The 18,154-nt window shown below is 35.2% G+C and overlaps 1 long non-coding RNA gene across 6 annotated transcripts in view; it reads left to right on the forward strand.

The window, feature by feature from the left end:
• The window catches only part of LOC136029892 (uncharacterized), a 268,714-nt gene that overhangs the window by 132,784 nt on the left and 117,776 nt on the right, over positions 1 to 18,154 (forward strand). For all 6 annotated transcript variants that reach the window (XR_010618137.1, XR_010618134.1, XR_010618136.1 and 3 more), the window contains one exon: positions 17,937 to 18,006. This is a non-coding gene — a long non-coding RNA (uncharacterized LOC136029892). The remainder of the gene's footprint in view (positions 1 to 17,936; positions 18,007 to 18,154) is intronic.

Consider the following 18,154-nt stretch of genomic DNA (forward strand, 5'->3'; position numbering starts at 1 on the left):
TAAGTTATACTCCTACTGAATGGCGATTTGTATTCTTACCCTCCTGGGTCCTGGTATAGGTGGTTTCAGTGCAGCAGAAAGCCCAGTTCTAGGGATCAATTCCTGGTGGAACCTTAAATTTTACAGTTTTTATCCCAGCAGAGAAATTTTTTGTTGTTTCTGCCAGAGTAATTATTATACTGTCGAAAATTTTGAGATTTTATGTGAAATTTTGATTGATTAGTATTAACCTTTTTATTAGTTGATCCCCTACCCCCATCACACACAAAAAAATCTAGGCTCACAATCGGAGAAAGAAGGGGCAGAATTAAAATCGTATTTCATCCTTGAATTATACAAAAATGAATTCTGAGAACAGGCTTTAAATATCGACTCATCTTTAGGGGGTAATGCAAAAGGAGGAAGGGGTCTGGTTTTAAAAACAACTATTTAAAAAAAAATCCAATATAGAGGACATAGAGGATGAACTTCCTACGAAAATAACTTTGTTATGCTATCAATTCGATTTAGGAAACTGTCACTATAACTGATTCTTAATTTCTTTTAAGAACTTAAGTAGAGAAGATGTAATTAAGTCAAGTAAAAAACAGCTCTAAGGGATGCACATACCAGCACATATCCTGTTTCTGCACCCCCCTCAGTCAGGCACTTACTCAGGATTTTTTGGGGGGTTGGGAGGGCCAATGATTAATTTCTTTTGGATTATTTGCGTGAGAAATGCCGAGACATTTAAAAAAAATAGTGTTTTGGGAGGCCCCCCACTGTTTGGCCCCTCTAAATAAGATTTCAATTCTTGTTTAATCCCTGCATCATTAAAAAAATCATTATTAAGAATAGACTCTTTATATCGATTTCTTTTCCATAGAGAGATAGGATCTAATGTTTCCCATAAGGACTTTCCTTGCTTATGACCTTAATCTCGTAGTTAGAAGCTGAATGGCTTAAAGACTTGCACTTTCCTTCCACAATTTAGTAATTGCAACTGGAATACTAATAAGATAGAAAAACCAATTCTCACTTTTATCATTTATATACGGTTTTTTGGAAAATAGTTCGTAACCAGTGATGCCTTCTTTTTACATAGATGCAGATGTCCGGATTCAAACTATTCTAAGTGAAAATTTAAGCTTATATAATTAACTTGGATATCATATTTGCAGCAACTTGAGAGAAATAAAAATTGGAGGACACAATCAAAATTTCTATTCTGTTCATCAGGTCTATTCTTTATAAAATCAATTTTTTTCATTTTGACCAAAATTTCCCCATTTGAGTGGACCTGTCTACCGAGTAGTTTTCCGCTAGTGATTCATTCTTGGGGAACGAATTTAGATTATTGGCCGGAATTTAGAACGATATTAGATTATAGCGCCGAAGACCCTATGCTTGTCCCTGCCCAATGAATTAGAATAGAATTCCTTTCCACACTGTTCTTGTAGTTCAATTGTAGTGGTTCACAACCGATTTGTTGTTTTTATGAAATTTTAAATTATTGAAATTAAATTATGAAATTTTAAACTATTCACTATTCTAAGTGAAAATTTAATCGGATGTCCAAAACTAAACTATTATTAAACATAAAATTTATTATTTTTCAAGACTCTTCTTGATTGACTTTGCTACTTGTGCACAGACAAGCAAGGTTTACTTGTAACAAACGCTATGACTAAAAACAATTGTTCTTTTTATGGTTTAAAATTTCATAAAAAAAAAACAAATCGGTTGCGAACCACTACAATTAATAAAACTACAAGAACAGTATAGAAAAGAATTAATTGAGCTACTCTGCCTGTCTTTCCGGAAGTAGATGGGGATAGTAGATGGGGATATTAGGAGATTTCCGGAAGTAGTATGGATGGGGAAAGGGAGTTGGTAACTGAGGAGCTTATAGCCCACATAGGTGCCTTAGAAAATATACAAAGGTCATTGATCAGGGGTAGCGGCTATATTTTGCCAAAAGAATTGAAATATATGAAATCTATAACAAAGCACGCAAATAAATACACAAAAATGAAACTTTAGCAGGCCTAGTTCCCTCGTCTTTTCTTTCATGTCTGCCATAAATGTTTCAAGCAACCATTACTCGCTTAAGATTTAATGTTGAATGTCTTTTACCACAGTTTGCCAAGTACAAATTTAGTATTTTGAAACACAATCCTAAGACCAGTAAATATTAACATACTACAGAGGATTAATAGTAAAATAGTTGATGGCCACTGTACATAGAGAATGTGTCAAATACATATAACCGGTATTGGGAGTTAAAAATCTTGAAAAAAATTCACAGAACTTAGACACTTTAAGCACATGAAAGACACTTTCTTCGTGTTGGTCTCTCAAAATTTTGCAAATAGAGAGCATATTTTAAATTGTGTCAGTTCAAAGTGGCCAACAATTGTTGGCCTTAAACAAGAATCCTGGTCAACCAGGAGAACGAACAGAAAACAGAAAGCTTTTAATATTAATTTGGGATCATGTTTCCAGTAGAAACGAATAGTGATGATTGAACATGCACAAAAACAAAATAAAATATAGAGCAACAATCAAGGGTACGTCCAGATTATTTGTCCGGGGTGGGGGAGAGTTACAAAAAAACTTTGGTTACGTTTTTACTAGTAAAAAAAAAACTTCGGGGGATTGGTTCAAACCCGATAGCCCTTTATATGGCCCTGACAACAATCAATGCCTAAGATCAAGGATATGAAGTTAAATAGTTTAAATGAAATCCTTAATAGTAAGCTAAAAGCCAAACACAAAAAAAAATTAACTAACTTTCAACAGGAATAAAATTGCTACTCAAAAGGCGTTTTTTTTTTTTTTTTTTTTTAGACCTTTAATTAGATATAGATCTTCTTTTCCTTTAAGGTAACCTTTTTCAAGAAGCAAACAGCTAAGAAAGGACCAGTCCATCTTTGCCATATTACCAGATGAATTTAATCATTTCCTCGATGATATCTTCACCAAGCTTTCAAGATTACTCTGCTGCGGGCAGGGCCGGTTCTAAAAGGGGCAAAAGCGCCCCGGGCAACTCACCCAGTGGTGCAAATAAAGCTAAAACTGTAATCTTTATGGGCAAAAATTGTAATATTTACAGGATTAATGGTGCAGCAAGGGGCAGCAAGTTTTTATTTGCTCCCCCCTGAAAAAATCTAACTCCGGCTGTGGCCACAGGGTCTGAGCGTATGTAAATCAACAGCACCTGTTCCCTCTGTTGGGATCATATACTCTTCGGCTGTGCGTAAACGTTTAAGCCGTTTCGTTTTTTTTACAGTTACCCTCACCCTTGAAAAGAAAATTGTCCGCCTAGCCCCCTCCCAGGACAATTCTGAAATATTAGGTTGTCACATTTTTTAAATATCCAATAAGTCCAAAATAGTCTAAAGATCAGATATCAATAACTGCGGGGTTAAAACAATCCCCTAGAGCCCGAGGGCAAGTGTTGCAAGCTATAGCCCGGGGCATACAAGATTCCAGGTCGTATGAGGTTTGTAGAAGGCTCATTTGATTGAAGATTGGAAGTTTTAGTGCCCTTTTTCAGAGTCAAAAGTGATCGGAGGGTAGCTATCCCTCCCCCACACCCTCTTTTCCCAAGTACATTCGATTGAAATTTTGACATAGTTACTCTGTTCAAAATGATCCAAAGAACAGATAACAATAATAACCGTGGGGTCGACATAGCCCCTCAGAGACGAGGGCAAGTATTGTAAGCTACATCCTGCGGGCATATAAGGCTTTTGCAGAAAGGGTGGTCGTATAGACTTCGGAAGAGGCTCATTTGATTAGAAATAGGAAGCTCTAATGTCTTTTCAAGAGTCAAAAGTCATTAGAGGGCAACTAGTCCATCCCACACCCTTGATTTCCCAAATGCAATTGAATGAAATTCTGATATAACCATTTGGTTCAAAATCGTCCAAAGATCAAATAAAAATGCCTCCGGGTTCACCCCCCAGAGCTTGGAGGCAATAGTTCAAATGTCAAATAACTATGGTTCCAAATTTGATACTGTTATCATATAAGGCTTTTATATAAGGGATGGTAGTATTAACTTTAGATAGCACTATTTTGATTGGAAATTGAAAGTTCTAGTTTTTTTCTAAGAATGAAAACGATCAAAGGACAGGCAGCTCCCACCCACTTTTTCCCAAAGTAAAGGCCAAAAGGCTTCAATGTTTTGTGGTATTTTTTTCACAATGGCACTTTATGTAGAAGGGGTGTTTCAGAGCCAAAAGGGGTTTTCAGAGCCAAAAGGGCTCAGAAGGTAGCTAGCCCGCCCCCCTGTCCTTTTTCTCCAAATGCATCCGATCGAATTTGCATCCGCTCAACAATAACCGAAACTCTAAAACAAGAAATTTTGATATTAATAGATATGTAAAAGAAATTGGCTTGTTATGCTGATTTCAAATGCATAAGATTCATTAAGTTTAGTGTTACCGTCAGTAGCTAAAAGCCTGACAAAGTTTGCCTGATTTTAGAAAGGGGGGGGACCCCTTAAAAGTCAAAGGATCTTTGTGAAAATCGCATCATCAGTTTAAGCGTATATGGGAGCCCTATTGTAGAAGTTTTAAGCTTTCATCTGCAAAAATGTGGAATTTTGTATTTTTTGCCAGAAGAAAGACCACGGACTTGTGTTTATTTGTTTATTTATATGTTGTTTCCATGTTTTTCCTAAAGGTGACTGCGTTAAGCCAATAGTCCTAGAATATCGGGTATTAGCTCCTTCGAATGGTAATTAAAAGTTTAGTGCCCGTTTTAAGTGACCAAAAAGATTGGAGGGCAACTAGCCCCCCTTCCACCCCATTTTCTCCTGACAGTCGTCCGATCAAAGTTTTAAGGTAGTCATTTTGTTCAGAACAGTTGGAAGACCCAATAATTATGTCTTTGGAGATAAAAAAGACCCCCTGAGCCCCCTGGGAAAGCTGTTTAAGCTGTAAAATTTTCCAATTGGTTCGTATAGTGTTTAGTATTTATTGGGATATTTAGGATTTATTGGGACGTATAGTATTTGTTATTGGTAATTATGCATACACTTTTCGGGTAGAGGGGTGATGAATATACTAATAGGAGGTATTTTCCATGGGAAGAATTTTCCATGGAGAAGGAAGTTTCTGGGGGGGGTGAACTTTCCAGGGGAAATTATACACTAGAGGAATTTGCCAGAATTCGTATGCTTTCCTATTCCTTTCTATTCGTCTTACTTTCTCTTTGTCGACTCAATTTTATACGTGGAGATGTTAAGGGGAATTGGCCATGGGAAAAATTTTACGAGGTTGCAGATGTCTAGCATATCTTTCAGTAGGGGGGATTTTTCGCGGGAGAAATTCTCCGAGGGGGGGGGGTCCACAGAACAAAATCCTGAGAGAGATTTTTCTGCGAGAGTAAATCTCTACTAGGAGACGGAGTATTTGCGGGAAAGCTTTTCCGTGGTGGAGTTTCCTGCTTTATTTTAAGACAATCTTTTAAAATCAAAGTGCGATACAAAATTGATCCGTTTGTTCACCCTGATCCGTCCGCCAGAAATTTTTCGGTGGATATTTTCAGCTAGATTGGAATTGTCTGGGAAGAATTTTCCTGGTGGGGGGAGATGGGTTATTTTACGTGGCAATAACTTTCCGTGGATGAATTTTATGTGGGGAGAATGGATTTTTTATGGAGGAAGAGCCTGATTTCCCTGCATTATTTAAAACGATCAGATATTAAATAAAAAAAAAAGTTTTTTTCAGCTTAATTTAAGGAACAACATCAAAACTTAAAACGGACAGAAATTATTACCTATTTAAGGAGGGCTAGCCCCTCTTCAATACCTCACTTTTTACGCGAAAGTTTGACTTTTTGTCCCAATTCTTTAAGAACAAATCCTGAAACACAGAGCCGTTTAATTAGAATCATAAGCTTTTTTAGATGTTCTAAAAACACTTTAGCGTAAAGAGCGAGGTATTGAGGAGGGGTTAGCCCTTATCATATGCGTAATAGTTTCTGTTTGTTTTAAGTTTTGATGTTGCTCCTTAATTTCTGTTGAAAAGACTTAAGTTTGCATTTAATTATGTTACTAAGTAAAGAAGACAAATGCCCATTAACGAAGAGATACGCGATGATTTCAGCAACAAAAAACAATGGATACATATATTTACAATATTATATGGCAAAATTAGGGAGGCTGGGCCTAATTTGTAGGCCCAGCCTACAATGGGAGGCCAGCCCAATGGTAGCGACCACTATATTTGGAAACAGTGTTGATTGGGAAATCGAAGACCTGACAATCGAGGAATTGAAATATTCTGAACTAAAAAATACTCTCCATATCTTAAAATTCTTATTAAATCCATTATCTTAAAAATAGCCGTCCTGGCCGAGTGGGTTGGTGCGCTGGATTCGGGATACTTTGTCTGAGAGGACCCGGGTTCAAATCCCAGTGTACCCAATTCTTCGGTCTTGGACGGGGGTCAGTGGTATGACCCTGTAAGCTTAGCCAGAGTCGACCCAGCTCTAATTGGGTACCTGGCAAAATCTGGGGAAGGTAAACAGGAAGGGTGTGCGAAAGCACAGGATGGCTGGCCCCCAACCCCCCATTGCACTTCCTGGCTGAAGGGCCAAGAAACGGAGATCAGCACCGCCGGTAAGGACTGTTAAGTCTAACGTCGTATCCTTTACCTTTTTTTATATCTTAAAATTACTATCAAGCTAGTAGCCTTTTCTACGACCCCTAATAATATGGTACGAACAATAATTCATTACAAGTTGGCTGATTCATTTATCCATAACAGCTTATAAATAGCCCCTTCTAATAATACCGAATTCCAAAAATGCGGTTACGGCTGATAATTAGGGCTAGCGAATCTTTGTCACCAGCAATTATCGGCTAATAAATTAAATAGGTGAGGAACAGACACCTAATGCTGGTATTTGCGGTTTTACAGAGTTGGAATGCGTGCCTGTGGTGCAATTTGTTAAATACTCGTGGGTTTTCACGAGTTTTGTAACTAATTCAGTTTTGCTTCTACTTTATTTTAATTAAATTTTGATGTTATTAAGTGGCTTTCACACCAACTAAAATTAAGTGGCTTTCACACCATGTTCGTAATTTTCTATGCTAAAGCCTCTTTCGCACTGGCCTCTCATACTGAACTATGGAAGCTCTGCGTCACATTTTGCCATTGCAAAATCGAGTTCAGCAAACGCATGAGCGGTAAGATCGTTCCAAAAAATAATTTGTGTTTCAATTTCCAATTTACTCTTAGCCCTGCAGGTTTTTTACATCACTGGGCTATGAGAAACACCCAAAATATGCATGCATTCTATCCACCAGCCAACTGAAGTAGGATTGGATGTTTGTTCAACTGGTTGAAGAATTGGATCTATCATTAAACCGGAAATTTATCATAGAAAGTTGATATGAATTTAACTAAAAATTGTATAGTCAATGGAATGAAATTAAATTTAATATATTGGGAACTTCACAGAAGAAACCAGAAAAAAATATGTACAGCATATGCTTCCCACGTGGATCGGAAAGACTTCTAAGCAACGCAAATGCAAGACGACCTCAGGCGCATCACATCGCATTACCGCTTTAATGTGAAAGAGACTTGATTGATTAAGTTGCATTACGTTAAGATGTTCTCTTTGAAACAAGCGATGATACTTGTGAGTACCAACAAGCGATGGTGAATAAAATTTCCATCTCGGAATTTTGATCCGGTGACTTTGGGAAAAAACTAGCGAAGGAGGGAGCCTAGGTGCCCTCCAATTTTTTTGGTCACTTGAAAAAGGGCAATAGACCTTTTAATTTCCGTAAGAATGAGCCCTCTTGCGACATTTTAGGACCAGTGAGTTGCTACGATCATCCCTGAGAAAAAATAAAATAAAATAAACACGCATCCGTGATCTGTGTTCTGGCAAAAAATGCGAAATTCCATATTTTTGTAGATTGGAGCTTGAAACTTCAACATTAAGGTTGTCTGATACGCTGAATCTGATGTTGTGATTTTCGTTAAGATTGTATGACTTTTAGGGGGTTTTCCCCCCTATTTCGAAGTGGACGACTCATTGACGACTGTGAAAGGATATGGCATAGTATGAAAGCCCTATTATGGTGAGCAGAAACCAACTTGTTCTAGGTATTTGTGTTAAATCGGACTTACGACGCATCTTGACTAGGAAGGTAGTAAAGCCCTGCAGTTTAGACATAATTTTCCGAGTTACAATTCTTTTTTTTTGCATCTCCTATCTTTTGTTTTATAAATACTAATTTAATTTATCATAGCAATAGCTAGGATATGTATGAACAAATGGAAACCAAGTTATTGGATGATTGGAAATTTTCAAAAAAGGTTATTATTCTTGTTAAACAGCCTTTGTGTTTTAGTAGTCTTTCTTAAGGAATTGAGACAAAAGGTCAAAACTTCAGCGTAAATAGCAGTCTTGAGGAGGAGGCAATCCCTTTCATATAAGTAATAATTTCTATCAGTTTAAGTTTTGATGCTGCTCTTTATTTTCAGTTAAGGAGGAGTCAACCCCTTTCATATACGTAATAATTTCTATCAGTTTAAGTTTTGATGCTGCTCTTTACTTTCAGTTGAAAAAACGTTTGCATAGCAATGGCTGGGATATGTAAGAACAAATGGAAACCAAGTTATTGCAGGTTCTATCTGCAGAAACTGTTGGCGTGTCGAGAATATTAATTAGCAAATTAATTACATAAATTCGGTTGTCAAAATAGAAATTAAATATTGAAATATGTGTCAGTGGTGGATAACTTGTAGGAATATGGGCTGAAATTTGTGCAAATTTACTTATTCCACTGCTATGTGGATCTTACTTATTGACAAAGTTTCTCGAGTCACCTTTATTTCACAATTACTATCTGTAGTTACTTCGATACTTAATAATTTTGCTTGTTTTAGCAACGTCAAGGGTTAGTAGGCATAAACTGAAACCGATTTAGTCAGGGTTCTCTCACACAGTAACAGTTGGTAATAATACAAATGTTAACATAAAAAAAAAAACAGTTTCTTGTCATAATAGAATCCAAATTTTGTAATTCAGCCCCATCTTAATCAAAGTTTGTACGACCAACCGTTCAATAAAAACATTAAATTCCCTGGGGCATAACTTATAATCCCTGTCCATGAGCTTTGGGGGACTATGTCTACCCAAAGGATATTGTCGTATGATTTTTGACAACAAAAGACCATCCCAAAATTTCTATCAGATGAATTTCTAGAAAATGCGAGGTTAGGGGGGAGGTATCCACCCTCCGATCACTTGAATATTAAAAAGGCACTAGAATTTATGAGTACCAATTAAATAAGCCCCCTCCGAAGTTTACAAGATCACCCTTTCTATATAAACCTCATATTCTCTCAGGGCATAACTTGTAACCCTGGTCCTTTGGGCTGCGTGGAGGGGGGGGGGGGGTTGAAATCCTCAAAGACATAATTTCTGGACCTTTTAACTACGAAAAACAAAATTGGTATCTTAAAAATTTCATTGGATGTGTTTGGGGAAATGGTGGGGGTGGGAAAGGGGTTAGTTGCCTTCCAATCACTTTCGACAATCGATGGTGCTCTTTTCTAAATTTATATGACAACTCCTTCCATATTATGTGCCCTGGTCTAACACAAACAAACAAAAGAAAAAAATAGATAATACATTGTGCCCACATCGCTCTTTACTTAGGCAGCGCCATTGCGCTGCCTATGAAGCCTTATATGTCCCGGGAAAAGCCTTATGTCTCTGCGATAACAGTAATTGGTAGTTGTTTGGTGCAGGTTGCACATAAGGCTAATTTAGCACTTGAACGTTTGCGCAGTTTTACAGTAGGTAGTTCCCTAGCAGTTAACGCATCTAAAACAAATTACATTATATTTAGTAGAACAGGTAGGTTACTTAATGATAATAATAGCATTTTTTTTTTGGACATTTACCCATTAAACAAGTTTTTGAAATTAGGTATTTCGGGTTTTATTTAGATAATAATATTAGTTGGAAAAAGCATGGTAGTGTTATGGTGCTGAAATGGCTAGGGGTCTAGGAATTTTGAGACGTGTAAAAAAAACTTTTCCGTTCAAGATTTTAAAAATCATCTATTTTCCCCTTATTCATCGTTATATAGATTATGGTTGTGTTCATTGGGCTAGCAATTTCTTCTCTAATTACAAAAGGATCCAGATTTTGCAAAATAAAAGCATTCGATTGATTGCGGACATAAAAGAGCAGGTTGAATCCAAAACTACTGCTAGCTTTTCCCGGTGTAATGTTTTAAATGTTGGTCAGATTCGTGACTACCAGGCATCAATTTTTGTGTTCCAGAGCATGAAACATATATGCCCTGAGTATTTTCATGATTATTTTTCCATGAATCAGGAGTACCATAATTATGATACAAGAAATTCACAACTTTTAAGCCATGAACAAAGAAAAACAGTTCGATCATCTTATGTGGTTCGTAATCTGGGGCCTTCTGTTTGGAATAGTTTGCCGGCTGGCATCGGGGAGTCTGTCACTTTATATGGGTTTAAAAATAAATTGAAAACATTTTATTTAAGTAATAGATTTTGAAGGGCAGGAGGTTTTTGATGTCTTTTTTTTGCAGTTTAATGATGTGGGGTGGGGCTGAATACCGGTAAATGATATTTAATATGATTATTTTGTTGCATTTTGTTCATGTGTATGTGTTGTTGTTTTTTATATATAAGATAGGCTAGGTGGTTAATCATGAGATGTTATGTTTAGATATTTATTTATAAGATGTAAATCATAATATGAAAGTGCAGCACAAGTCCTTAGGACTTTCTTTTTGCTGCAATAATTTATTGGTGTTGTCATTTTTATTTATGTTTATATTGTGGATAAAATAAAACTTACCTACCTACCTACCTACCCAGGGTGTAACTTAAAACTCTGACCTTGAGGGCTGTGGCGGAGGAGGTTGTCATCCTCAAAGGCCTAATTTCTGGACCTTTCAACTACGCTGAACAACATGGATATCTCCAAGTTTTGACTGGAGGTAGTTTGGAGAAATGATAGGCGTTGGAGGGGGTTGATTGCTGATTTTTGACTATGAAAAAGGGCACTGTTCCCTTCAACTTCCAATCGAATGAGCCCTTTTCGAAGTTTCCGAGACAACTCCTTTCATATAAAGTGCCGGGATCTGAAAAAAAGAACACAAAAAAAATATAAATAATACATTGTGCCCTTTATTTATGCAGCGCATTTGCGGTGCCTATTGCGGTGCCTATTGCATTTGCGGTTCTCTGGAAATTCCAACTTAATACCCAAACTAATGCTTGAAATACGCTATTTTGACAATTTGCATACCTATAGCGTCTTTTGATTTGGTTCAAATTTCCTCTCAATGCTGTAAATGGAGTAGTCTGGTAGTAGTAATGGTTTTAGTTGTAGTAGTATTGGTAGCGTGCAAATATTGCCTTTTCGATCGTATCCCTTATTATTTCCTAAATATTCCGAATTAGTATACTCAGTTATTCCTGTGTTACAACCCTTTGACAATCTTTATGCACATAACGTGCTTGGATTTATTTCAACACTTTAGTTAAACTCGGGGCACAGCCATTGTCCATGGACTTGGGGGATTTTGTCTACCCTAAAGACATTGTTGTATGATTTTTGGACTATTGGTAACAAAATGGCTATCTCACAATTGCAATTGAATGCATTTTCGGAGAAGAGTATGTCCGGGGGGGGGGCTAGTTCCTCTCCCTGTTTGAATCAAACAGTTCGTAGTAACGAACTGTAGTAAGGAGCGACCCGGCTCAATAGTAACCAAGACTCTAAAAAATGGAATTTTGATATCAATAGCTACATCAAAAGGATCACATTTTAATTCTGATTTTAAATATATAAGTTTCATCAAGTTTAGTCTTACCCATCAAAAGTTACGAGCCTGAGAAAATTTGCATTATTTAAGAAAATAGGTGAAAACACCCCCTAAAAGTCGTAGAATCTTAACGAAAATGACACCATCAGATTCAGCGTATTAGAGAACCCTACTGTAGAAGTTTCAAGCTCCTATCTACACAAATGTGGAATTTTGTATTTTTTACCAGAAGACAAATCACGGGTGCGTGTTTATTTGTTTTTTTTTGTTTTTGTTTTTTTTTGGAGCGACATTAAAACTTAAAGCGAACAGAAATTACTCCGTATATGAAATGGGTTGTCCCCTCCGAAACCCCTCGCTCTTTGCGCTAAAGTTTGACTCTTTGCCACAATTCTACTTTTTATAACAATTAAAAGCTTTAGCGTAAAGAGCGAGGGATTGCGGAGGGGACAACCCATTTCATATACGGAGTAATTTCTGTTCGTTTTAAGTTTTAATGTCGCTCCTTACTTTCAGCTAAAAAAATTAGTTTTTTTTTATTTTCTTAAAAGAGAACTAGAACCATACATTGTCAATCAAATGAGCGTCTTCTAAAGTTCACACGACCATCCCATCCATAAAAACTTTATCTACCAATGGGGCATAACATGTAATCTTTACCCCCTCCCCCGACTCTGGGGGATTCTGTCCACCCCAAAGACCTTATTGTACGACCTTTAGACTATTTTTTAACAAATGGCTTTTCCAAAATTTAAATCAGATGCACCTGTGAAAATAGGACGTGAGGGGATGGTTGCCCTCCGATCATTTTGACTCATAAAAAGGGCACTAGAACGTCTGATTTTCAATTAAATGAGCCCATTCTGGAGTTTTTACGACTACCCTTTTTCACAAAAAACCTCATGTGCCCTGGGGGCATAACTTACAACCCTTGTGCTGTGGGCTCTGAGGGGAAGGGAGTTGTCATTCTCAAAGACATAATTTTCAGACATCTCATCTAGGCTGAACAAAATGGCAATCTAAAAATTTTGATTAGATGTGGTTTGGAATTGATGGGCATGGGAGGGGGGGGGTTACTGTCCTCTAATTATTTTTGACTACTAAAAAGGGCACTATCCCTTTGTGAAAAAAGGGCTATTGCACTGCCTATGATTCATAGGAGTCTGTTTAATCTATTTATTTGTTTTCTCTCCAAATTATTGCTTACATGATTTGCATGTCTACCCCTTTATTACAGGCAATTGATCCGTTTTGGGGCTTATTACCGTATATTCATTGTATGCTCGTTTTATTGTGAATAAATCTTACCATACCTTTAAATAATTTCAAAAGCTGTTGGAACGTTCGACAGTTTTTTTATACATTTTTTTAATATTTTTTTTGTATATATTATTACATATTATTACATCTTTTATTTTTTTTATTATTACATTGTACTATATATAATTTGATATATTATATTATATACTAGCTGTTGGGGTGGCACTTCGCGCCACCCCAACACCTAGTTGGTGGGGGCGCTTCGCGCCCCCCCAAGCCCCCCCGCGCGCGTAAGTCGTTACGCGCCATATTAGTTACGCGCCATTGTAGTTGTGTCCCTATGTCCCACCTGTGAATATAGATAGATATATATATATATATATATATATATATATATATATATATATATATATATATATATATATATATATATATATATATATATATATATATGTTTTTAACTACGTAAAACTTGCGAATATACAACATTCTTTGCTGTCCCATTGTCTGTGCATATAAATAGATTGTCAGGTTTACCGACTCTTGAACATGCAACATATAATGGTCCATGGGAAAACAATCCGTATTCAGATCTATACCTCATGATTCTAATGATTGCCATTGAGCTTTGTTGATGGTGATTGCTAATCGACCATTCCCTGAGTCGCCATCGTCATTTATATATCCCCCTGTGCACCCCGGCGTCCCCTTTGTAGTTATGTCCCTGTGTCCCGGTCGTCGTCATTTATACTCCCTGTGTCCCGGTGCTTTGTTGATTGCTAATCGAACATTCCTTTTGTCCCGGTCGCTTTCTCTTTGAGTGTCGTCATTTATTTAGATTGTCAGGTTTACCGACTCTTGAACATGCAACATATAATTGTCCATGGGAAAAACAATCCATATTCAGATCTATACCTCATGATTCTAATGATTGCCCTTGAGCTTTGTTGATGGTGATTGCTAATTGAACATTCCCTGTGTCCCGGTCGTCATTTATATTCCCAGTATCCCGGTCGTCATTTGTGTCCCAGTGTTCCCCTTTTAGTTCTTTTTTATTGGTTTTGACCTTTTTTTAGGTTTTTCAGTTTTTTTCTTTTAGTTTTTTTTGAAGTTTTTATCTTTTTAGTTTTTTTATTTTTATTTATATTTTTTTAGTTTTCTTTTTCTCCTTTATTTTTCAGTTTTTTTCCTTTTTTTAGTTTTTTTTTCTTTTTTAGTTCTTTTAGTTTTTACCTTTTTTAGTTTTTTTTAGTTTTTTAGATGAAAATTTTTTTTAGTTTTTTTCCTTTTTTCTTTTTAGTTTTTTATTGGTTTTTACCTTTTTTTAGCTTTTTTAGTTTTTTTTCGTTTTTTCTTTTTACTTTTTTTTTAGTTTTTATCTTTTTTATTTTTTTTATTTTTATTCTTAATTTTATTAGTTTTCTTTTTCTCTTCTATTTTTCAGTTTTTTCCTTTTTTTTAAGTTTTTTTTTAGTTGACGTCACCTGATCCACAGATCCACAGATCCACAGATCCACAGACAACTTATTTTTATATATATAGATAATATAATTATTCAATATTATTATATATAGTTATATATAATATATTAATTCTATATTAAATATTAATTATATGTTTATAATTTATATCTTAATCAATTATAAGAAATATATAATTTATTATATATTATTTATTAATTATTTATTAATTATAATAAAGATATATAATATATTATGTATAATCACATATTACATCATATTATATTGTAATTTGTATATTATATATAATTTATACTTTTTATATTGCAAAAGGATGATCCCCTCTCCCTCTGTTCACTCTGGGATTTCATCTACTTATGGTTTTCCTCTTCGTGTTTCTTTATATTTGCACGGATAGAAATATACTGACAGCCATCAATTCCATCATAAATACAGCCCGAGCTATAAAAAAGAAACAAAAATATTGCAAAATAAGTTTTACGAGCTGGTTTATTACAGGTTTACTGCAAAACTGAATTACCGTACCTTTCTAGGAAGGGGAGTAATCATAAAATATCTTATTCCAAACTTTTATATCCAAAAGTTAGTGTGGTCTTTTGAAGTTTCAGCCGTTTTTGAAAGAAGTTGAACATGTGTTGGCAGGAGTTTTTCTCGGCCAAAATTGTTTTTGGGGGTGGATCTCCATAACTTCACAGTATCAATATGGCCATGTGAAGTTTTACTTCACACAGTCATCTACTTCACAGTTTTACTTCACAATCGGCCGCGAAAAATGAACACTTAGAAAGTCTCAAAAGGATATTCTAGATGTTCACAAGAGGAATTGTCTAGGGATAGTTCTAGGTACCCTAAAGGGATAGGTACCCTAGGGATGGCTAGATATAGATAGTCTTAGGTACTCTTTCGGTGTAAAAAACATTAAGCTATACTAAAACGATAATTCCATCCACTTTCTTGGGCTATAATGAAATAACAAATAAGATGGATAAAATGTAACACTTCTTTCAAAAGTCCTAAGGCTACACGAAGTTCCATACAAGGTCTTATTGTGACTCGTTTGGAGCAAAATTTTTGCTACATCTGTTGCTCTTGTATAGTGTGTGTTGTTATAAAATATATTTCGGTCTTGTTTTTAATATTGTAACATTTAGTGCGAAAAAACCTGGTAAAGTTTGCCGAATTTGGTATTAATAAGTAAATACATGTAATAATGTAAGTATTGTTAAACAGTGCAGATGCCATGTATACTCAAAGTGTCAAACTCGTATTCCAATTAAAATGAATTTTATTTTATTCTAGTATCAAATATAAAAGACAAGAATTACGTTGTAAGGTTTCTGAGATGCAGAAGGAGGGGGGAGTGGAAGTGAACCATTTTTATTTGTTTTAATCACAGCCTATATAAAAGTTCATTAGACATACCACTTAAAACTAAATTATTTGTAACCTGAGAAATGTCCCTTTCTGCACCATATTTTCGAGTTTGCTTAATATCGAACAATGGAAATCACAAATTAGCCTAATTGTAAAAAAAAAATATTTGACATATTTACAATCATTATATTTACATGAATAAGCAAGTAAAGAATGTCTGCCTTTTAGATTTTGGTAAATAAATCTCTATTAATGGTAGTACAGGGAGGATATGAGGAGGACAAGTAGGCTTCTAAAAACAAGCATCTCCAAATTCGTATTCGGTGTTTCCCCATGCCATGCATACAGTGTTTCCTTAAGTGTGCACCATCTAAAATAAAAATAGTTCCTTGACAATCGGATAAACAAAAAAAAATAAAAAAAAAAAAATAAAAAAAAAAAAAATCGTCATTTCATTCAAACCATTATTCTGACTAATTCCTCACAAAATTACCAAAATAATTGTATTCTCGTTTGTTGATGAAATTTGATTAGACAAGAGTTTTCGAAATGATTTGTAACTTTTAAGCTTTAAACAGGAAGTGTTTCATTCGGTTTAAATTAATGTTTGACTTGCGCTGGTTTTCCTTATTTTCAAATCGTGCATGCCATTCTTTGTTTCATGGCAAGGAGATTTATGTACATTAGTTAAAAATAAATAATAAACAAAAAAGAGAAAAAAGGTAAACTCTACATGATGGGCTTGTTGTTATTTTGGAAAGCAGCTGAGTTAGGAGAAAGAAATTTCCAGGAATATATTCAGAGCCTAAAATTCCAAGCTACTTTCTCCGCTCCTTGTCTTTTTCTAAGGCTCAGAATATCATAATACAGGCACATCTATTGGGGGTGGCAGGTATATAATTGCCCCCCCCCTAAATTAAAAAAGAATGCTTTTTGATATTTTTATAAAATCATTTTTTTATTTTGACTTTAAAAAACCCTAAAATAAAAAAATTGGTCACTCCCTAATCTTGAAAACACGTTACGCTTACATTATATTTTCGTGATTTGACACCCCTCTTGTAACGTGGTTACAGCAGTAGCTACACTAGTAAAGAGCGAACTAAACAGCCAGGAGTGACTGAAAGTTATCAAATATATTTTGGAAAAACTGTCTAGTGAGGAAAAAAAATCCGTTTCAGGGTGTTTTAAGAATGATATCCGTTATAATAAGTTATCTGAATAGTGAAATTGTATTGCTAATGCAAAATAGGTACCTGTATCCGGCTTGACTTTGGAAAAAAATATTTCTTATGTTCATTTTGTTTTGAGTCTTCTTTTCTTTAACTCTACCTTTTGAAAATATAATTCTATTAATTTGAGGAGGATTTTCAACCATATTGGATATTTTTCAATAAAGTATTTCTTTTAGTTCGAGACCTAGTAAATTAGAATTCAGCAAAGGCGTAAGGCTCAAAACTTAGGCTTCACTTGTGCCGTAGAGCTTTTTGTAAGAGTTCCATTTTTAAACCTAAAGCTCTTTCAAAGTTCACCAAAAGTTACCCCCCTTTGAATGGGGAGAGTAGAAATGTAAACTTCTAAAGAACAACTAGGGTAAAATGTAGGTTCTTAATGTACTCCTGGAACCAACACTTTTACAAGATTTGCTATTTTTTATTTAAATAAGTAGCCTATATATTCGTTAATAAATAAAATAATAATTAAAAAAGATAATATAAAATAAAAAATAAAAAAATAAAATAAATCGAGAATAAATTTGTATAGCTTTTATTCGACTTTTTAAGCACCAAATTTACAGTTGGCTCCATCATAGGACCTACATCATAGATTGTGGGAGGCTCCATCAGATACTGTTAAAAGTTTCTTCATCATCCATCATGGGAGCCTCCTTCGTAGATTTTTTTTTAGATGGCAACTCTATCCAGAACACCCCAATTCAGGGCAAGATAATCATAGCCGCTTTATCAATTTGTATTTTATTCTAGGTGACCCTCTTAAATCTCCTGACCGGAGCGTGAATCACTGACAGAAATCCAAAACTTTTCTCCTTCCCTGGTAAGTATGTTCAATCCACTTACCTTTTCAACATCTTGCAGACTAAAGAACCGTATTAAATCTCAAGAAAAGAGACTTTTGCAAAGAACATCAATAGAAAAAAACCTCAAGTTGTTTTAAGTTTTTGGTCAAAAAATAATTGTAAGGA

This window comes from Artemia franciscana, chromosome 8 (genome assembly GCF_032884065.1).
Source record: "Artemia franciscana chromosome 8, ASM3288406v1, whole genome shotgun sequence".
NCBI lineage: Eukaryota > Metazoa > Arthropoda > Branchiopoda > Anostraca > Artemiidae > Artemia > Artemia franciscana.